This window comes from Pan paniscus, chromosome 5 (genome assembly GCF_029289425.2).
Source record: "Pan paniscus chromosome 5, NHGRI_mPanPan1-v2.0_pri, whole genome shotgun sequence".
Classification (NCBI taxonomy): Eukaryota; Metazoa; Chordata; class Mammalia; order Primates; family Hominidae; genus Pan; species Pan paniscus.
In genome coordinates, this window is record NC_073254.2 from 19,809,658 (window position 1) to 19,816,923 (window position 7,266).

General features: G+C 41.5%; 1 protein-coding gene across 10 annotated transcripts in view; it reads right to left on the bottom strand.

The window, feature by feature from the left end:
- Positions 1-7,266, bottom strand: part of LYRM4 (LYR motif containing 4) — a 229,555-nt gene that overhangs the window by 149,108 nt on the left and 73,181 nt on the right. The gene's annotated exons all lie outside the window — the stretch shown is intronic.

Genomic DNA, 7,266 nt, shown 5'->3' on the forward strand with positions numbered 1-7,266 from the left:
TTTTTTTTCTTTTGTTTTTAAGCTGAGACAGGTATTAATTAATGTGACATTTCTGAACCCCTATGATGTTATGCAGAAAGAATGAGATTTGAATTAAACCAATGATGTCAATATTTTGAAATAGGTGGAATTGTAAATGTAGTAACTGGTTTTGTAATGACTATTTTTGTGTTGTTTTAGTTACCCTTCAAGGTGTTTGAAGACTTTAAAACAGCTATATTAGATTAGCAACTGCTTTTTAAATTGGTTATAGAAATATAATTTAGCTTTTAATCAATGCTTAAATGTTTAACAAAAATTCATTTTAAAGTTTCATTAGATGTGTAAAATTAATAAATTGATCATTCAACTGAGAATAAACTTATACATGGTCATAAGCCCTCTAGATATTGAAAACCCATCAATACTTTAGATGTATATCATACACATCTCTCTCTTCATCCTAAGAGTGGTTTAGAACAATGACTTTAGGAGAGCCCAGGGGCTCAGAACTACGAGCCTGAATATGTGTATTTTAAAAAGGTAACCCTGTTTGAGAACCACTGTTTAGACACATCCTTTAATCAGCCATGAGAGAGGACAGTAATCAGTGTGGCCTGTATAACACCTGAATTACTAGTTAAATCTAATTTTGCTTGACATTCATGGACCTTCTATATTTTTTTAGCTGAAATGCATCAGTTTTGAAGGAGGCCATTGCCTGAGAGTGGAGAATATTTTATGTTATAGAGAATTTTTTATTGTAAAAGATTTAATCTGCATGCATGATTTTTATAATCTAGCATTTGCCACATACAGTTGTAGAGACTATAATGAAAGCATAAATCTTAGATTTTAAGTGAAAGTACCTGGCACATTTATATTATTTCATTACTAAAGCTTTTTCTTCCCTTCACCCCACTTTCCTCTCTCCAGGGTTTAGGCTCCATGTGCTACCAAAACTAACCTACAGCCAACGTGCATTTATTTAGAAAGACATTCAGAGATGAGGCCTCTAGCTGGCTAATCCAGAGCTTATGGGGACATAGTTGGAGGAAGAAAGAGAAAATAAAAGTGCTGTGTTCTAATTCCACCTTTCCTATGATGCACAAATGAAAGGTTCCCTGTGCTCTATCCCTGCACAACATCCTCCGTCTGCTGTGGGAGAAATCATCTTAAATACTTAAATGTAGAATTCTGCAGCTTTCAGTGGCATGCATTTTTTTTTAACCTTAGTCAGTGAAAACAGGTTATAGCATGTAGCATATAAGCAATGCATTAAGTGGTAACTGCTATTATTATTATAGCCATAATCATATACAGTATAGCAAAGGTTTCCTATTCAAAAGGAATGAACTTGCACCAATGCAATAAAGTTGGTAAAAAAATTTCTGGAGAATAAGCTTACTACTGAGTAATTCTGCTATGCCTCTACAATCTCCAATTTTGAATTTCACATCAAACCTCAGTTCTCTCTCTATTCCCACACCCCTCTTCTCCCCCTTTAGACCGACAAAATCAAGTGTATGGCACAGAAGTGGTAATTTCTCATCTTTCGGCTGTGCAATTATGTGACTAGAAATAAACAAAATTGGAGAAAAATAGTCTGACAACTAAATAAGAAGGCAAGCCTGAATCTTATTTAATGCTCCGCTTGAGCTGTTAAGAATAGTAAGAACCACTGCAGATCTATTGTATAACATGGAGGCTATTAATAATAATGTATTGCATACTTGAAAACTGCTAAGAAAGTGGACCTCGAATGTTCTCACCATAAACAAATGGTAAGTATGTGAAGTAATGGATGTGGTAACTGGATTAAATCATTTCACAATGTACACATCTACCAAAACATCATGTTGCACACCATAAATACATACAATTTTTACTTGTCCATTTTTTTAAAGAGTAAGAACCAAAAGTCATACTTTTTTTTTCTTGTGTATCAAAGCTTTTATACAAGAAACTAAGTGGTAATCTAGTCCATTTTCTTATCTTCAGACTTGCCTGCATTGAAGACAAATTTTTTTCATATATATTCTTAACGATAATGATCCCGAGATGTCCACTTTGTAGATATTCAAATAAATAAACCCCAACAATCTAAAGCAGGATATAAATGGCGAGTGGCATGGAGTTTCACAAGAAAGGGGTTCAAATTATAACTGGATAAACTCTCTTCCTTCTTCAAAAGAGCTGTCCCTTTAAGAGAAAAGAAGTTGAAATTTTCTTTTTCCCCATTAGAAGGCAGTAGGTATTAAACATCCTGGTGTCCAAAAGGGACCTATATTAATAAGCACATAGCCATAAGGATTGATTTTGCTTTGTGGAGATGCTGTTAAAACCACAGGAAAACAAAAAGTCTTGCTTATATTTTAAAAAGGGCAATCTTATTAACATTTTAATAAATTAATTTAAGTCATCTGGTACTTAGAAAATGGATCTTGTTCTTCAAAGAAAATAAATGAACAGGATGTAAGCAGCTCATGAGTTCATGCTTTTGTTTTAAGAACAAGTAGGCCCTTTTGCTCATATGCCCCGCACTGTAACATCCACTCATTCACCCAGCAAACTCTTGCTGAGCATCTCCTGTGGATCAGGTACTGTTCTAGGTTCTGTGCTAAAAAAGACAGTCCCTGATCCCCAGGCACTCTGAGAGGGTGGTAAAAAAGACAGTCCCTGATCTCCAGGCACTCTGAGAGGGTGGTAAAAAGACAGTCCCTGATCCCCAGGCACTCTGAGACGGTGGTAAAAAGACAGTCCCTGATCTCCAGGCACTCTGAGAGGGTGGTAAAAAAGACAGTCCCTGATCCCCAGGCACTCTGAGAGGGTGGTAAAAAGACAGTCCCTGATCTCCAGGCACTCTGAGAGGGTGGTAAAAAGACAGTCCCTGATCTCCAGGCACTCTTGAGACGGTGGTAAAAAGACAGTCCCTGATCTCCAGGCACTCTGAGAGGGTGGTAAAAAGACAGTCCCTGATCTCCAGGCACTCTGAGAGGGTGGTAAAAAGACAGTCCCTGATCTCCAGGCACTCTGAGAGGGTGGTAAAAAGACAGTCCCTGATCTCCAGGCACTCTTGAGACGGTGGTAAAAAGACAGTCCCTGATCTCCAGGCACTCTGAGACGGTGGTAAAAAGACAGTCCCTGATCTCCAGGCACTCTGAGACGGTGGTAAATGAGCAGACGGTCCTTGCAGATATCAGTAGAGAAAAGAGGGAGCAGTGGAAGAACATATCCTCATCCACCTCTGATTACACTTGGAAGGGCCCCTTCCCCCGCGCAAGCCCAAGCACAGGGTCAGGGTCGCACGAGGTTGCTACCTCTTGCTTTCTCTGCTTCTAGTCACTTATGCACTGAAGTCCCTTCCTTATGCCCTGCTTGTCATTGACGCACTGAAGTCCCTTCCTCCTTGCCCTTTGTCTTCCCCAGCCCCTGTACTTACTTTGCTGCATCACGATACTCTCCTACCTAGCTCCTCGAGGGTCGAGTCTGCCCCTTGTTACCATGAATCCCAATACCTGGGTGAAAGTCTGGCACAAAGACAAGGATAAATATGTGTCCAATGAATGAATGGGTGAACGAATGAATGAGGATACTGTGTCCTTCATTGACTAAACAATGACCAAGCATCTGCCCTGTGCTCATGCTAAGGAAAGACAGAAAGCTGGCTAAGCCAGCGGAAAGAGCACAGGCAGTTAAGACGGCTGGAAAGGACATCTTCCCAGGAGGACATGGCTTGTCTTCTGCTAGAGCATAAGCTTCTGTAGACATACCAACAAATCTTGGGAAGAAATGGGTTTTGGATTCAAATAGCTCTGAGTTGAGATATAAAGGGAATACAAACACACACCTACTTCATCCGAGATGGGCTGCATCAAGCGCACAGTGTAACACCTGACACCAAGTGGGCATTCAATATGGTAAAATCTAATCTAATATCTAGTCTCTGCCTAAGCAACCCCACAGTCCAGGAGGAGAGACAAGCCCACAAGGAGGCTGAGGAATACTAAGTGGCTTGCTCAGGGTCAGCTGGTTAGTGGCAGAGATCTGAACCCAGGCTTGTCCGGTTTCAACACCTGTGCTCTGAACCACCACACTTAAGTGAGATGTCAGGACAGGAGACAGACTTCAGAGTCATCCTTGCAGGAGACAGGTGTGTCATGGTGATGGATGTGATCACAGGGAAAGAGAGGGACCAATAATGAAAGCTTGGGCAGTGCCTGAGTTTTAGAGGGACAGAGGGGGAGGGCCAGCAGACGAGACTGGGCCAGGGCCAGCAGAAGGGGAGGCAGGAGTGAGGAGGGCTGGGAGAGCCTCCTGGAGTGGCCAGCCAGAATGGTCAGATGCTTTGGACAGGTCAAACTGGACAAAGGCACGCACATGTTTTTGCCATGCCTGGAACCCTGGGTATCTGTGCAGGAGCTGGTTCAGTGCAGCATGGGGGGTTACTGCTTGGATGCCAGGGGGTTGAGGTGTTAAGGGGAGGCAGTGAAGCTTATGAGTACAAATGACCCTGCAGATAGAGGAGAAGGGGAAAGAGCTGGGCAGAAACGTGACTTGAAAGCCAGGAAGCCAAAGGCTTCTTTCTGGACTGGGGAGATGCTATGTGGAGAGGAAGAAGGGGAGGTTTAGGAGAGCAGACAGCTGAAGGAGCAGGCTTACTAGCATCACAGAGGAAAACGTGGTAACTCGGAGCAAAGCAGACCAGTCACTTCAGCAAAAGGATGGATGTTTCCTTTGGAAGCAAAATGCAGGGAATTGAGGGTGTTCTGGCCTTGCGTTCTGGTGTGTTGGACTAAGACAAAAATGTCTCCTTATTCCATAAATGATACTAGGACAGGAGAAAGTTATCATTTTGGAGAAGGTTAAATTGAACTCCCATCTCCTTTCTTATACCAAAATAAATTCAAATTACTTCAAAAACTAAACATTTAAAAAATCTACAAAAGCACCAGAAGGAAATGCAAGAGAATTTTTATTGTCTTGGAGTGGGAATTCAGCATGACACAAAATTCAAAGACAATGCAGTGAAATGTAACTACATAAAAATTATAATTGTCTGCTAGGAGCAGTGGCTCACACCTGTAATCCCAGCACTTTGGGAGGCTGAGGCAGGTGGATCACTTGAGGTCAGGACTTCGAGACCAGCCTGACTAATACAGTGAAATCACATCTCTACTAAGAATACAAAAATTAGCCAGGCGTGGTGGCGTGCGCCTATAATCCCAGCTACTCAGGAGGCTGAGGCAGGAGAATTGCTTGAACCAGGGAGGCAGAGGTTGTAGTGAGCTGAGATCGTTCCAATGCACTCCAGCCTGGGCGACAGAGTGAGAGTCCATCTCAAAAAAAAAAAAAAAATTGTCTATAAAAGAATAGTAAATGGGGCCCCAAAATAAATGACAAACGAGGAACTGTACTTGTAACAAATCTAAGAAACAATAGAATGGTGAATGAATAATATAGAAAAGAAATGCACATGCTAATAGCACAAAATATTCTTAACATGACCCCTAACAGAGGCGATACTACCTTTCATGTTCTGTGTTGATAAAGGTGAAAATATGTGATCTTCTCAGGGCTGAAGAATCAGGGTGAAGACAGGCTGGCTGGGACAGTAAGTTGTTCAGTCCACATTTTAAATGTTCATACCCAGTGACTCGGCCCTCCTACCTCAAGGCCTTTGTCCTTCACAAAGACACACATATCAGCTTGTTCACTACAGCACTGCTCATAATGGCATAAAGCTGAAATCAATGTAAACGTCCATCATTAAGTGGCTAATTAGATAGATTACAGCATGTCCACACTGTGGAGTATTTGACCATTAAAAATAAAAGACAGTTCTCAGCAAACTATCACAACGACAGAAAACCAAACACCGCATGTTCTCACTCACAGGTGGGAACTGAAAAATGAGAACACCTGGACACAGGGCAGGGGAACATTACACCCCGGGGCCTGTCGGGGGGTTGGGGGCTGGGGGAGGGATAGCATTAGGAGAAATACCCAATGTAAATGATGAGTTGATTGGTGCAGCAAACCAACAAAGCACATGTATACCTATGTATCAAACCTGCACGTTGTGCACATGTACCCTAGAACTTAAAGTACAATAAAAATAAATAAATAAAAATAAAAGACAGGTTTTTATGTTCCAATATGGAATTATGTACAATATATATTGTGTTAGTGGAAAAAAAAAGAAGCTGTAAGGGAGTATTTATAGTATAATCTCATTTGTGTTAAACCAACAAAAAAGGGTACACACTCACACAATCTCTCTAAATGCACGGGAAATTTCTGGAAGGCTACCTAAGAATCTTTATGTGGGAAGTGAGATTTTGCAGTCAGAAGAAAGGGAGAGGAGAAAAACTTTCCTGTTGCCTTTGAAGTTTTTTTGTCTAAATTTCTAATCTTTAGAATGCATTGGCCACGCATGGTGGCTCACACCTGTAATCCCAGCACTTTGGGAGGCTGAGGTGGGAGGACTACTTGAGGCCCAGGAGTTTGAGACCAGCCTGGGAAACATGATGAAAACCCATGTCTACCAAAAACAAACAAATGAACAAACAAACAAACAAAAATTAGCTGGGAGTGGTGGCATGTGCCTATGGCATGAGGTGCCAGCTACCTAGGAGGCTGAGGTGGGAGGATTGCTTGAGCACCAGAAGTGCCATGAGATCCCACCACTGCACTCCAGCCTAGGTGACAGAGCAAGACTCACCCTCAGAAGAAAAAAAAAAGAGAGGGAACGCATTATTTTGATTAAAAAATGGTAAGTAAATACAAATTTCAGAAAGATTAAGTTACCTAAGTTGTAAAATCAAGGGAAGATAAAAGAAGGGGATTATTGGTTGTGTTTTTGTTCCTCTTATTTTTAACAAATACTAACACTGATCATAATAATCCTATCAAGTACTGATTAAGAGCTTCGGATCTTAGTCTGAGTGATCTGGGTGTGAAACTTGGCTCCTTTACTTATAGTGAGTGACAATGGGTAAGTTAACCTCTCTAAACTTGTTTCCTCATCTTATAGCACTGTTGGAGGATTAAATGAGACAGTGCATTAAACATTTTGTGTAGAGCTTGGTACACAGTAAGAACTTAATAAACATGACCTACTATTATGATGATATATTTTCTGAGACAGGGTCTTGTCCTGTCACCCAGGCTGGAGTGCAGTGGTGCAATCATGGCTCACTGCAGCCTTGACCTCCTGGGCTCAAGGAATCCTCTCACCTCAGCCTCGCAAGTAGCTGGGACTACATGTGCATGTCACCATGCTAA